This window comes from Bombina bombina, chromosome 6, assembly GCF_027579735.1.
Source record: "Bombina bombina isolate aBomBom1 chromosome 6, aBomBom1.pri, whole genome shotgun sequence".
In the NCBI taxonomy this organism is placed as follows: domain Eukaryota; kingdom Metazoa; phylum Chordata; class Amphibia; order Anura; family Bombinatoridae; genus Bombina; species Bombina bombina.
Genome location: NC_069504.1, coordinates 549,452,721 through 549,465,468, shown reverse-complemented (window position 1 = coordinate 549,465,468; position 12,748 = coordinate 549,452,721).

Here is a 12,748-nt window from a genome sequence, read left to right as displayed (position 1 = left end):
TAGAGAATTACATTAATGTCCCATTTAACAAGATGTTGACATTGCATTAAAATTGTAAAAGAAAATTATTGAAAATTATTGTATATTTTTTCTAACACCCTGCAACGCCCAACTTTAGCCCCCAAAAAATTGCTTAGTGCAGGTTTTTTTTGTTTTTTTAATGCTACATTTTTTTGTTTAATTAAAAGGAACCTCACATGGTATTTTGGGGGCAATTGAGGAACATTTAAAAAAATAACCAGAGGGCCAGAGGTCTGACCGCTGGTTAATTTTTTGAGCACTAATTTCTACTGTGAACTCGCGGTAGCAATAACCAGCTACTTGTAATGGCTGGTTACTTATCACGTGCCGGTAAACAGGCAAATATGCCCATTTGCAGGCTAGCGATAAATTAGCACTTTACTTGTAATCTAGCCTAAGTAACGGCTAGATTTGGAGTTTTGTCGGTAACGACCCGAAAAACTAACGCCGGCTTTTTTCTGGCCGCACCATAAAAATAACTCTGGTATTGAGAGTCCACATAAAGGCTGCGTTAGGCTCCAAAAAAGGAGCGTAGAGCATTTTTAACGCAGCTTCAACTCTCAATACCAGAGTTGCTTACGGACGCGGCCAGCCTCAAAAACGTGCTCGTGCACGATTCCCCCATAGGAAACAATGGGGCTGTTTGAGCTGAAAAAAAACCTAACACCTGCAAAAAAGCCTCGTTCAGCTCTTAAAGCAGCCCCATTGTTTGCTATGCGGAAACACTTCCTACGTCTGCACCTAACACTCTAACATGTACCCCGAGTCTAAACACCCCTAACCTTACACTTATTAACCCCTATTCTGCCGGCCCCGCTATCGCTGACACCTGCATTTTATTTTTAACCCCTAATCTGCCGCTCCGTAAACCGCCGCTACTTACATTATCCCTATGTACCCCTAATCTGCTGCCCTAACATCGCCGACCCCTATATTATATTTATTAACCCCTAATCTGCCCCCCTCAACGTCGCCTCCACCTGCCTACACTTATTAACCCCTAATCTGCCGAGCGGACCGCACCGCTATTATAATAAAGTTATTAACCCCTAATCCGCCTCACTAACCCTATCATAAATAGTATTAACCCCTAATCTGCCCTCCCTAACATCGCCGACACCTAACTTCAATTATTAACCCCTAATCTGCCGACCGGAGCTCACCGCTATTCTAATAAATGGATTAACCCCTAAAGCTAAGTCTAACCCTAACACTAACACCCCCCTAAGTTAAATATAATTTACATCTAACGAAATTAATTAACTCTTATTAAATAAATGATTCCTATTTAAAGCTAAATACTTACCTTTAAAATAAACCCTAATATAGCTACAATATAAATTATAATTACATTGTAGCTATTTTAGGATTAATATTTATTTTACAGGCAACTTTGTAATTATTTTAACCAGGTACAATAGCTATTAAATAGTTAAGAACTATTTAATAGCTAAAATAGTTAAAATAATTACAAAATTACAAAATTACCTGTAAAATAAATACTACAACAACTTTAAACTAATTACACCTACTCTAAGCCCCCTAATAAAACAACAAAGCCCCCCAAAATAAAAAATGCCCTACCCTATTCTAAATTACTAAAGTTAAAAGCTCTTTTACCTTACCAGCCCTGAACAGGGCCCTTTGCGGGGCATGCCCCAAGAAATTCAGCTCTTTTACCTGTAAAAAAAAAACATACAATACCCCCCCCCCAACATTACAACCCACCACCCACATACCCCTAATCTAACCCAAACCCCCCTTAAATAAACCTAACACTAAGCCCCTGAAGATCATCCTACCTTGTCTTCACCTCACCAGGTATCACCGATCCGTCCTGGCTCCAAAATCTTCATCCAACCCAAGCGGGGGTTGGCGATCCATCATCTGGTGGCTGAAGAGGTCCAGAAGAGGCTCCAAAGTCTTCATCCTATCTGGGAAGAAGATGCGATCCGGACCGGCAACCATCTTGATCCAAGCGGCATCTTCTATCTTCATCCGATGACGACCGGCTCCATCCTGAAGACCTCCACCGCGGACCCATCTTCTTCCGGCGGCGTCCAACTGAAGAATGACAGTTCCTTTAAGGGACGTCATCCAAGATGGCGTCCCTCGAATTCCGATTGGCTGATAGGATTCTATCAGCCAATCGGAATTAAGGTAGGAATATTCTGATTGGCTGATGGAATCAGCCAATCAGAATCAAGTTCAATCCGATTGGCTGATCCAATCAGCCAATCAGATTGAGCTCGCATTCTATTGGCTGTTCCGATCAGCCAATAGAATGCAAGCTCGCTTGGGTTGGATGAAGATTTTGGAGCCAGGACGGATCGGTGATACCTGGTGAGGTGAAGACAAGGTAGGATGATCTTCAGGGGCTTAGTGTTAGGTTTTCTTTAAGGGGGGTTTGGGTTAGATTAGGGGTATGTGGGTGGTGGGTTGTAATGTTGGGAGGGGGTATTGTATGGTTTTTTTTTACAGGCAAAAGAGCTGAATTTCTTGGGGCATGCCCCGCAAAGGGCCCTGTTCAGGGCTGGTAAGGTAAAAGAGCTTTTAAGTTTAGTAATTTAGAATAGGGTAGGGCATTTTTTATTTTGGGGGGCTTTGTTGTTTTATTAGGGGGCTTAGAGTAGGTGTAATTAGTTTAAAATTGTTGTAATATTTTTCTTATGTTTGTAAATATTTTTTTATTTTTTGTAACTTAGTTCTTTTTTATTTTTTGTACTTTAGCTAGTTTATTTAATTGTATTTATTTGTAGGAATTGTATTTAATTAATTTATTGATAGTGTAGTGTTAGGTTAATTGTAGGTAATTGTAGGTAGTTTATTTAATTAATTTATTGATAGTTTAATTGTAACTTAGGTTAGTATTTATTTTACAGGTAATTTTGTAATTATTTTAACTATTTTAGCTATTAAATAGTTCTTAACTATTTAATAGCTATTGTACCTGGTTAAAGTAAATACAAAGTTACCTGTAAAATAAATATTAATCCTAAAATAGCTATAATATAATTATAATTTATATTGTAGCTATATTAGGATTTATTTTACAGGTAAGTATTTAGCTTTAAATAGGAATAATTTATTTAATAAGAGTTAATTAATTTCGTTAGATGTAAATTATATTTAACTTAGGGGGGTGTTAGTGTTAGGGTTAGACTTAGCTTTAGGGGTTAATACATTTATTAGAGTAGCGGTGAGCTCCAGTCGGCAGATTAGGGGTTAATAATTGAAGTTAGGTGACTTTTTTCCTGCGGCTGGAGTTTTGTCGTTAGATGTCTAACGCTCACTTCAGAAACGACTCTAAATACCGGAGTTAGAAAAATCCCATTGAAAAGATAGGATACGCAATTGACGTAAGGGGATCTGCGGTATGGAAAAGTCGCGGCTGAAAAGTGAGCGTTAGACCCTATTTTGAGTGACTCCAAATACCGGCGGTAGCCTAAAACCAGCGTTAGGAGCCTCTAACGCTGGTTTTCACGGCTACCGCCAAACTCCAAATCTAGGCCTAAGGTTTTTATATATAGTTTATGCATGAACCAAAATATATTGGGAAGGTCATGTGCATTTGTGAAAATATTACTTGTGGGATTCCTCTAATAGCTGCTTTTATGCCTAGTGCTGCAAATTAGTTAAAACGTGTTTAAATAAATTCAAGTATAAGTGCTTATATGACAGATAAAAAGTGAACAAATAAACACCTTCAGTACCCTTAATTAAAAATACTTCTTTTAGGGGAAGCAGTCCAGAGTGTACATCTCTATGTATGGTAAAGATTCCAATGTGATCTTCCAAAGAATTGATTTCCTCAAAGAAAAAAGACACAGTTCATAGCATAATATTACACAAACAAGTGAATTGTGGTAGTGTTATGATACTCACATACTAAAGAGCTTAAATCCAGCTTTGAGACTTTAATGTGTTTTAAATAACCCAGTGGCACAACAAAGTGATCTTCTTTTATTAAAAAGGAATGTGTATAACAATACACTATATACAATATAAACTATATTTAAAACAAAGTAACAAGGCTATGTATATACATACTGAAGGATTAAGGCTGGTCACAAAGAAGGGTGAGGTATAATACCAGCACAAAGAGAGAAAAAGAAAATGGATCTCACTCATTAGTGCTTAACCCAGAGTGACTGTATGTATATACATAGGAGCTAATTTATGATGGCCCAAATGGGGCCAAATCCCCATGGTTCTGTGCGAGCCTTCAGGCTCGCCGGAAACAGGAGCTAAGAAACAGCGGTCTTAAGACCGCTGCTCCTTAATTCGTACGCCTGCTCTAAGCGGTGGACAGCAATCAACCTGATCAGATACGATCGGGTTGATTGATACCCCCTGCTAGTGGCCAATTGGCCGTGAATCTGCAGGGGGTGGCATTGCACAAGCAGTTCACAAGAACTGCTTGTGCAAAGCTGAATGCCGACAGCGTATGCTGTCCGCATTCAGCGATATCTGGCGGACATGATACGCTGCAGCATATCATGCCCGCCAGACTTTAATAATTTGTCCCCATAGCCTTGTATATATGTAGTCACAAATCAATAGTTAAGTCCCAGTAGAACATTGCTGTTCCTGAGCCTATCGAGGTATGTCAAGCGAGTGAAGTAAATTTGCTAATTTAAATAAATTGAAAAGTCCCTTAACATTGCTTTTCTATCTGAATCATGGAAGTTTAATGCTGACATTCATGTCCCTTTAAATGGGTGGCCGATGTTTTCATATTTAAAATATATATATATGACTAAAACATTAACTTGAAGGAACATTGAACATAAAGAAATAGCATGTACATAATTATTTTAATTGTGAAGTAAAAAAACAGTAAATTAGTTTATAATATATCAAAACATGTTATATGGGCAAACATGATTGTGCTTTTTTGGGGCATGGGCACATGTTTTGGCACATTTGTTAATAGGAGCAAAGGTTGAGCACATTATTTCTACATGTTTTACATTATGTGTTGTTTCCATTCAATCTTTGATAAACAACTACAGGTGGCCCTCGTTTTACAATGGTTCAATTTACACCGTTTCAGAATAACAACCTTTTTTTCCAGTCATGTGACTGCTATTGAAAAGCATTGAGAAGCAGTGCATTTATTAAAATAGCCAGTAGGTGGAGCTGTCCGCTTGTGTTGCAGCAAAGCCAAGCAAGCTGAAATTAATCAGTTTAACCAGACCTGAGCTATCGAGCAGATTTCAAAGGAACAAGATCTTCCTGTCTATAAATCAGTCCAAATTGGAATGCATAGAAAGAACTGTTTGCAGAAAAATGCAAGTGAAATCTGTGTCGTGTGATTATTTTATTAGGTTTATAATGCTGTTTAGCAAATGTTTTTGTTCATTTTACTTAGTTTAGCATTTAAAGTCTTCATTTCAAAGCTTTAAAAATAATGCATTAGGTGTTACTTATGACAATTTTTAGAGGGGCCTGGAACCTATCTCCCTCACTTCCCAATGACTTACATTATAAACTGGGATTCAATTTACAACTGTTTCGATTTACAACCATTCCTTCTGGAACCTAACCCCGGCGTAAACTGAGGGCTACCTGTACTTTGTTTTTTAGTAATAAGTTCTGCTTTCATTAAAAGACTGACTGTTTTTCTAGGACTAATAAAAACAAGATAACAACTGTCAGAAAACATAGGAAATGAGCAAATATGTAGTATGCTTTTGAGCTTAAAGTTCATCATGTATTATCATCAGGAACAACAAATGGTTTGATGTGTGAAGGCTTTTATATGAAACAATATTGATAGGCATTGCAACAAGAGGGGAAAACTGCTCTTAACACTCATCTGTAGGGAAAATAGATGGTACTCTCTAATGTAGCACCAATTAGTATGTGAATGTAGTTAGGATATAAATGCTGGATGGATACACACTTGATTATTCTAATGAAATGCTCATTGATTCCTATAGATTATTGTGGGAAGAACTGCAGCTGCAGAGCTGTTTCTGAGTATCATCTTCTAAGTCAGCTTTTGTGTGCTCATCAGTAGATGGGTTGTCAGTAAGTCATAAGGTGTAAGGAGCAGGCATTGGAGCTCTTGAGAGAAGAATGGTAGGATGAGATTCACTGGATGATAGAGATCAGTCACAGGTCTCTGTGTGGTATTACAGAGAGTGTTGTCTCTTCTATTTGACTTTGCTGTAAGGCAGGCAGAGTGCTTACAGGTCATCTGTTTTTGTTAGATTAATTTGATTCAGCATTTAGAAATAGACGCCTGATGCTGAGCACGCTAATGGTTCTCTGCAGGTGACATTGTAGTTGGTCAATGCTAACCCCTCCATTGCTAAATAAAAGAAAATGTAGCTTTCATCTTTAAAAGAATATCCTCTTCTGCAGACATTATTTTCACTCCCCTTGTATTTTATTCACAAGGGTTTCCTCTTAGAAACTCTGCTAAAATGCTGTAACATTCCAGGCAGGAAAATTAATTGGAACATTCTGCCTTATAGCAAAACAAGTAAGAAACATTGCATTGCTTTGTAAATTGTAAGTGTAAGTATCAGATAAATATAAATATGTGTACGCTTAAAATTGTATCTTTTATTTTTGTTTAATATTATTGTCTTTTGAGTTCCTATTTGTAAGTGAAAATATGAGTTAGTTCACATTATCTGAATGAAATAATGTGGTTAAATAAATAAATAAATAAATAGATATTTTATATGAATACAAATGATGCACACTCAAAATACAAGAGACTTATTACCAGGGTGGTTGGACAATATTATATAAAGCAGGTAAATAAAAGCATTCTCTGGATTGATATATAAATACAAATATTTGCATTTACATTTTTATATAAAACCATGGAGTGCTGATATTTCACTTATATATCTACAACCTGTCTATATATATATATATATATATATATATATATATATATATATATATATATATATACTGGTTGTATCTGAGTGAGTGCTTGCTATCTTGTGTATTGTGTTATATACTGTATATAAATAAATAGATCTGCAGACAGATAGACAAACAGTCAGACAGGCAGATAGATATATAGATAGGTAGATAGATAGATAGATGATAGATAGATAGATAGATAGATAGATAGATAGATAGATACCCTTCAAATTCTAAAATAACAAATTTAGTTCTTTGGCACCCACACTTATGATATATTGTTTTTTAGAGGACAAATACTGCTTTATTTTGACATCAAATATATATGAACTACAATTTAAAAGAAATATAATCTTAGTAAGTGTGAGAATTAAGACATTTTAATTTTTCCACGCACTCACACAATTTTTTTATTGTAAATATCATAAAGCTGCAATAAAACTCCCATATTTGTATTATTTAATGCCCCACAAGTATATGAATGCCCCCTGTGTAAAGGTTATCTGGGATTTTGGGTTAGTTATAGGCCTAAATATGGGGCAGGCCCATTTACATGGAAATTTGACAAATTACCCCATGATGGCATACCATTTGTAGCATTACATAGATAAGGGTATTCTAAAGGGAGTATGTCCAATCTTTTTTTGTAGCCACACTATATACTCACTGTTTATATCATAATTCGTATATGTTTTACCGCAATAAAAAAGTCACATTTGTGTTCAGCAATATCCCATAAGTAAAACAATACCCGCTCCCCCCCCCCCCCATGTACAGGATGTATGTTTTTTTGGAAGTCACATAGTCACATATGGGGCCTGACCATTTCAGTATGCATACATGGAAATTTGACACACTGATTTTCTGGGCCTATGTTGTATTTGAGACAGTATATGTTCTTATAATCTCCATAAAACGGGGTATACTCTGTCTCGTATGCTGTAAAAATATTAATAGATCATCAGCATATAATGATATAGATACTTTCTGTTTCCCTAGTAAGACCGGGGGAAGGGTCTTTCTTATATATATAGCTAGTGGTTCAAGTGCAATATCGAAGAGTAATGGTGATAGGGGGCAGCCCTGTCGTGTTCCTTAACCCAGTATGATATTCTGTGATAATTCACCATTTATAAACAGTTGAGATCTAGGTTTATTATATACTAACCCAATCAAGTCAACCAGGGCGCCGGAGAACCCAAACTTTCTCATCGTATTTATTAAATGGTCCCAGATTATTGAGTCAAATGCCTTTTCAGCATCCACGGTGACTAATGCTATGTCTTCCCCCTTATATTTGTCTCAGGCGTCCTGGCTGACCTGATAAAGGTAGTCCACGTGGTGAGTACTCTACGTATGTTTCGAACTGAATTCCTCCCTGGGATGAAACCTGCCTGGTCGGGATGTGTAATATCCATGATTGATTTTTTCAATCTATCTGCAATGAGGGACATTCAAATTTTATAGTCCTGGTTTAGGAGTGATATCGGGCGGTATGACGCTACGTTTTTTGGATCCTTTGCTTTTTTATGGATTAGAGTAACTACTGAATCGGAGAAATAAATTGACTTCATGTCCTTCTGTACATAATATTGATTAAATAATTTAGTTAATGTGGCACATATCTCTGCCACAGTTATTTTGTAAAATTATGCTGATAAGTCGTCTGGCCCTGGGGCTTTACCAGTTTTAGACCTTTTTATAGCACCTAATATTTCCAACTCAGTAATGGGTGCATTAATAGCCTGTAGCGCTTCCTGCGAAATTTGAGGGACATCCAACCCCAGCCAGAATTGTTCTTTCTGCCCCTCATTCACCTCCTCCCTAGCATATAGCTTGCTATAATAGTCATAAAATATGCCTCTAATTTCATCTGCATTAGTGAATAATTTCTCCTCTGATCTAATAGCAAGGATTTGGTTTGATTTCTTCCTAAACTTAACCAGCCTGGCCAGATGTTTAGCAGATATACCCTGAAAAGTAGCCCTGTTTTTTAAATCTTCCTGAGCCCCAATCTTTTTTAAAAAACATTCCCTTTCTATTCTTGCTTCTTTATATTTGACCCAGGTGTCATTATTGGGTGATCTGAGGTATTTTGCATAGTTATTTCTAAGTTGGTTAGACAGCTGGGTTTCTCTCGCTTTATTTTTCCTATTCCTTTTAATCATATATGCTTTCACCTCCCCTCGAATGACCGCTTTACCCGCTTCCCAGAACACCTCGGTTTTATCTGCATACTCCAGATTTTGTGTGGAATATTCTCTCCATTTTTGCTTCAACCAATTTTCAAATTGTGCATTATTGATCATATAGTGGGGAAAGCGAAAAGATGTTAAGCATCACTTCACAAATAGAGCCTTGTTTTTTTTTATTTACTATATATTTATATATATATATATATATATATAAACTATAAAAAAAACTTTTTTTTTTTAGTAGACGACCCAAGGTGTTGATCAACGCTCATTTTGGTATATTTCATGCCACCAATTTGCCGCCAAATGCAATCATATTAAAAATGTGTTTACTTTTTCACAAACTTTGGATTTCTCACTAAAATTATTACACAAAGCTATTGCAGCTATGGAAAATGGTTGTGAAAGGTTCTCCAGGGTTCCTTTTGTTCAGAAATAGCAGACATGCATGACTTTGCAATTAATTTTTGGCAATTAGAAGGCCCCTAATTGCAACTGCACACCATACTTCTGAAGTTCCCAGCTGTGAAGGGGTTAATTAGTTAGTTTGTAATGGTAATAGTATTTTAATGCAGGGATTACCCTCCCACCTGACACTTCCCAGCTCACTGATCCCTTCCAAACAGCTCTCTTCCCCCCACACACTCCTGACCAACATCTTAGGTACTGGCAGACAGTCTAGTCTGCCAGTATGAAATTTTAGTTACATTTTTTTTTTATTTATTCAATAATTTTCTGCAGAGTAGGATTCCTGCTTACCCCCCTACCTTCCTGATAAAATTTATTTTGCAAGGTAAACAGCAACACATCATACGTGATACAGCAGGTCAAGTAAACATCCTACGCGTTTCATGCCAACAGGTACTTTGTCAGGGATAGTGAATACACTCCTCCTCCTCTACATTATACATTTATACTAACTAACAATAGCATTCAGGTGCACAGGTGATCATGCGTTAAAGTGATACATAGACTCATATAGTTTGGAACATAGGTACCTTCATTGTGGTTCAATGAAGCTACCTATGTTCTGAACTATATGAGTTTAGAACATAGGAGGAGGAGTGTATTCACTATCCCTGATGAAGTGCCTGTCGGCATGAAACGCGTAGGATGTTTACTTGACCTGCTGTATCACGTATGATGTGTTGCTGTTTATCTTGCAAAGTAAATTGCACCAATTGATAATCACACAGATCATTTTCATTTTATTCGGTACTACATATTGACAAGAGGTTCGGACGCCGCTTTTACGAATTTGTATCTGCCATTTCTTCTTTTTTGTCTGGGAACGACACTTCCGGACAGGTCATGAGACCGTAGCCGAGTAAGGCGCCAGTGAGAGGAGCCTGTGTGGAGCCGTTGTCGTCTTCCACAGCGAGGTGGAGCTTGGAGATATCACACAAACTTACGGAGCAAGTCACGAAAGAAGTCTCGTTTAGGTATCTTTAATAAGAGAAGCATAACTACACCTGGGTAAGCAACGTATGTTATATACTGGATAACAATAAAAAACACATATTATTACAGTTGCATTGTGTCTAAAGGTTGCCGGAATACTGCAAGGCTCGATACGAGTGTACTATAAGGTTTGAACTGTGTATTGATGCATGGTTCACTTAACAAGCAGTAAATATCCCTAGGCCAAGAGAGACTGTAGCCATATTCTCAAACATTTTGTCAGTCAGAAACAGGTTTAAATAATATATTGGCTCACAAACTGAAATGCTGGTTGTGATGCCAAGAGTTGTGGTAAATGGGGTTATTTCAGGGACAGTTAAGTTTGGAGATACAAGTTTTTCAACCAAAATTGTTGAACATTCTGAATGCCTCCTTTTCGATGGTGGTAGGCTGGGACCACATCACCAGAAGCCTGACTTAGGGGCTCTTTATCAGATGCTGTGGGAGTGTCACTATTAGATACAGCAAAGGTGTCACTCTATGAATCACTCACGTGAATGGAGTAAGCCTCTTCTGTAGAATAGTAAAATACCATGGTGCAAATGTCGATTTTTTTTTACTCCTATCTAACTTTAAGACCAGCAACCCACAATTCCCACTTCCACCCCCAAATTTCTACTTTTAACCCCAAATTCCAACTTCTACCCAATAAAATGAACCCTACACACCACCAAAAAATAAAATAGTACTGATCACAGTATAAAAAGCTGCAATCAAATCTAAACAGCACTGAAAGGGTTATTTTTTTTTTAGTACAGTAACCGCAAAAAAAAAGAAAAATTAACAGATCAGGTTCATCAGACAGAACACTCTAATCAGTTCGCTGCATCGGATCCCAACGAGTAAGTATTATGGGGAGGGAGCTGGTGGTCATAGAACATTGTTTTAGGATAAGTCCTAACATCGTTAAGGAGTTAAAATTCATCATCAGTCACATATTTTTGTAAATGCTGAGTACTGACTTTTTTAAAAAAAAAACATTTTTTAACATCTGGCTTTGAAGATGGTCTTGCTCAACAAACAATTAAATATTTTAGAGCTTGTTTGAAGTACTGCTATATTCACTAACCAGTGGAATCCTGAGGCTGCACGGTCAAATTCATGTAGTCAACTGCTTTGGTTTGGGTAGCAAGACATCAGGTAGGATTGAATAAGCTGACACATTAGAAACAGCTTTGTTAAGGAGTTTTATATTTATATAGGTACTATAGGTAAGGTATAATAGGGAGGTAACAGCAGCAGGCTTTCTAGGGCACAAGCAGTTCAGCAGATACAATAGGAAAGTAATAGCCCTGCATATCCAATAGACATGTAACAGAGCAACATGTACAGTACTGAGATTACCAAACAACAGGTAAAATGCTGGAAGATGCAAAAAAAAACAGAAATATGTTGGCAGATATAAAAGTGAGGAAACGGACTAACACATATTGGGCAAGATTACAAGTTGCACTGCATATCTGTTTTTCACAATTGCGAAAACACCAAACGTTAAGGTTTTTGTGCATTTGTGGTTGCGCAGGTATTACATTACCTGCGTAGTCCAAAAACCCATGACGTATTCTCCTCGAAAATGCGAATATTTCATATTGCAAGAATGTTTTGTTCATGGAATATGTTCTATTTATTTGTAAATAAATATATATATATATATATATATATATATATATGTGATGATTTTGGACAGATATATCTATTTATAGCGAGATACAGTATATATGTCTAGATATCTCGAGAGCTATATGCGAATATCACTTTGAAATTCTATCTGAGACATTGTTTAATGTGCATAAGATTGTAATGTGAAATCTTTCATTATCTCCATAGTTAAACCTATCTCTATACATATAAATCCATGTTTCTCTATGTATGTGTATGTATGTCAATGTAAAATCCTTTTTTCTGCTTTTTTTTTTCCAACACCGAGATCTCCTATCTTTTAATCTTTTATAACTTTTGTGTGCAATATATTTTTAAAATACATTTTAAGAGACAGTGTTAATATGAGTGTCAATGAAGAATCCAGAAAACCTTCCAGGCGTATGTCAAATAAACAATTTATTAGGAAAACCGTGCAATCAATAAAAGATATTATAAACAAAGTCCCAGCATTCTATGAAAATAGTTAGGTTGTTAATATGAGTGTAACTGTACTTTGTCATGTTTTTTGAAGTGTTTCA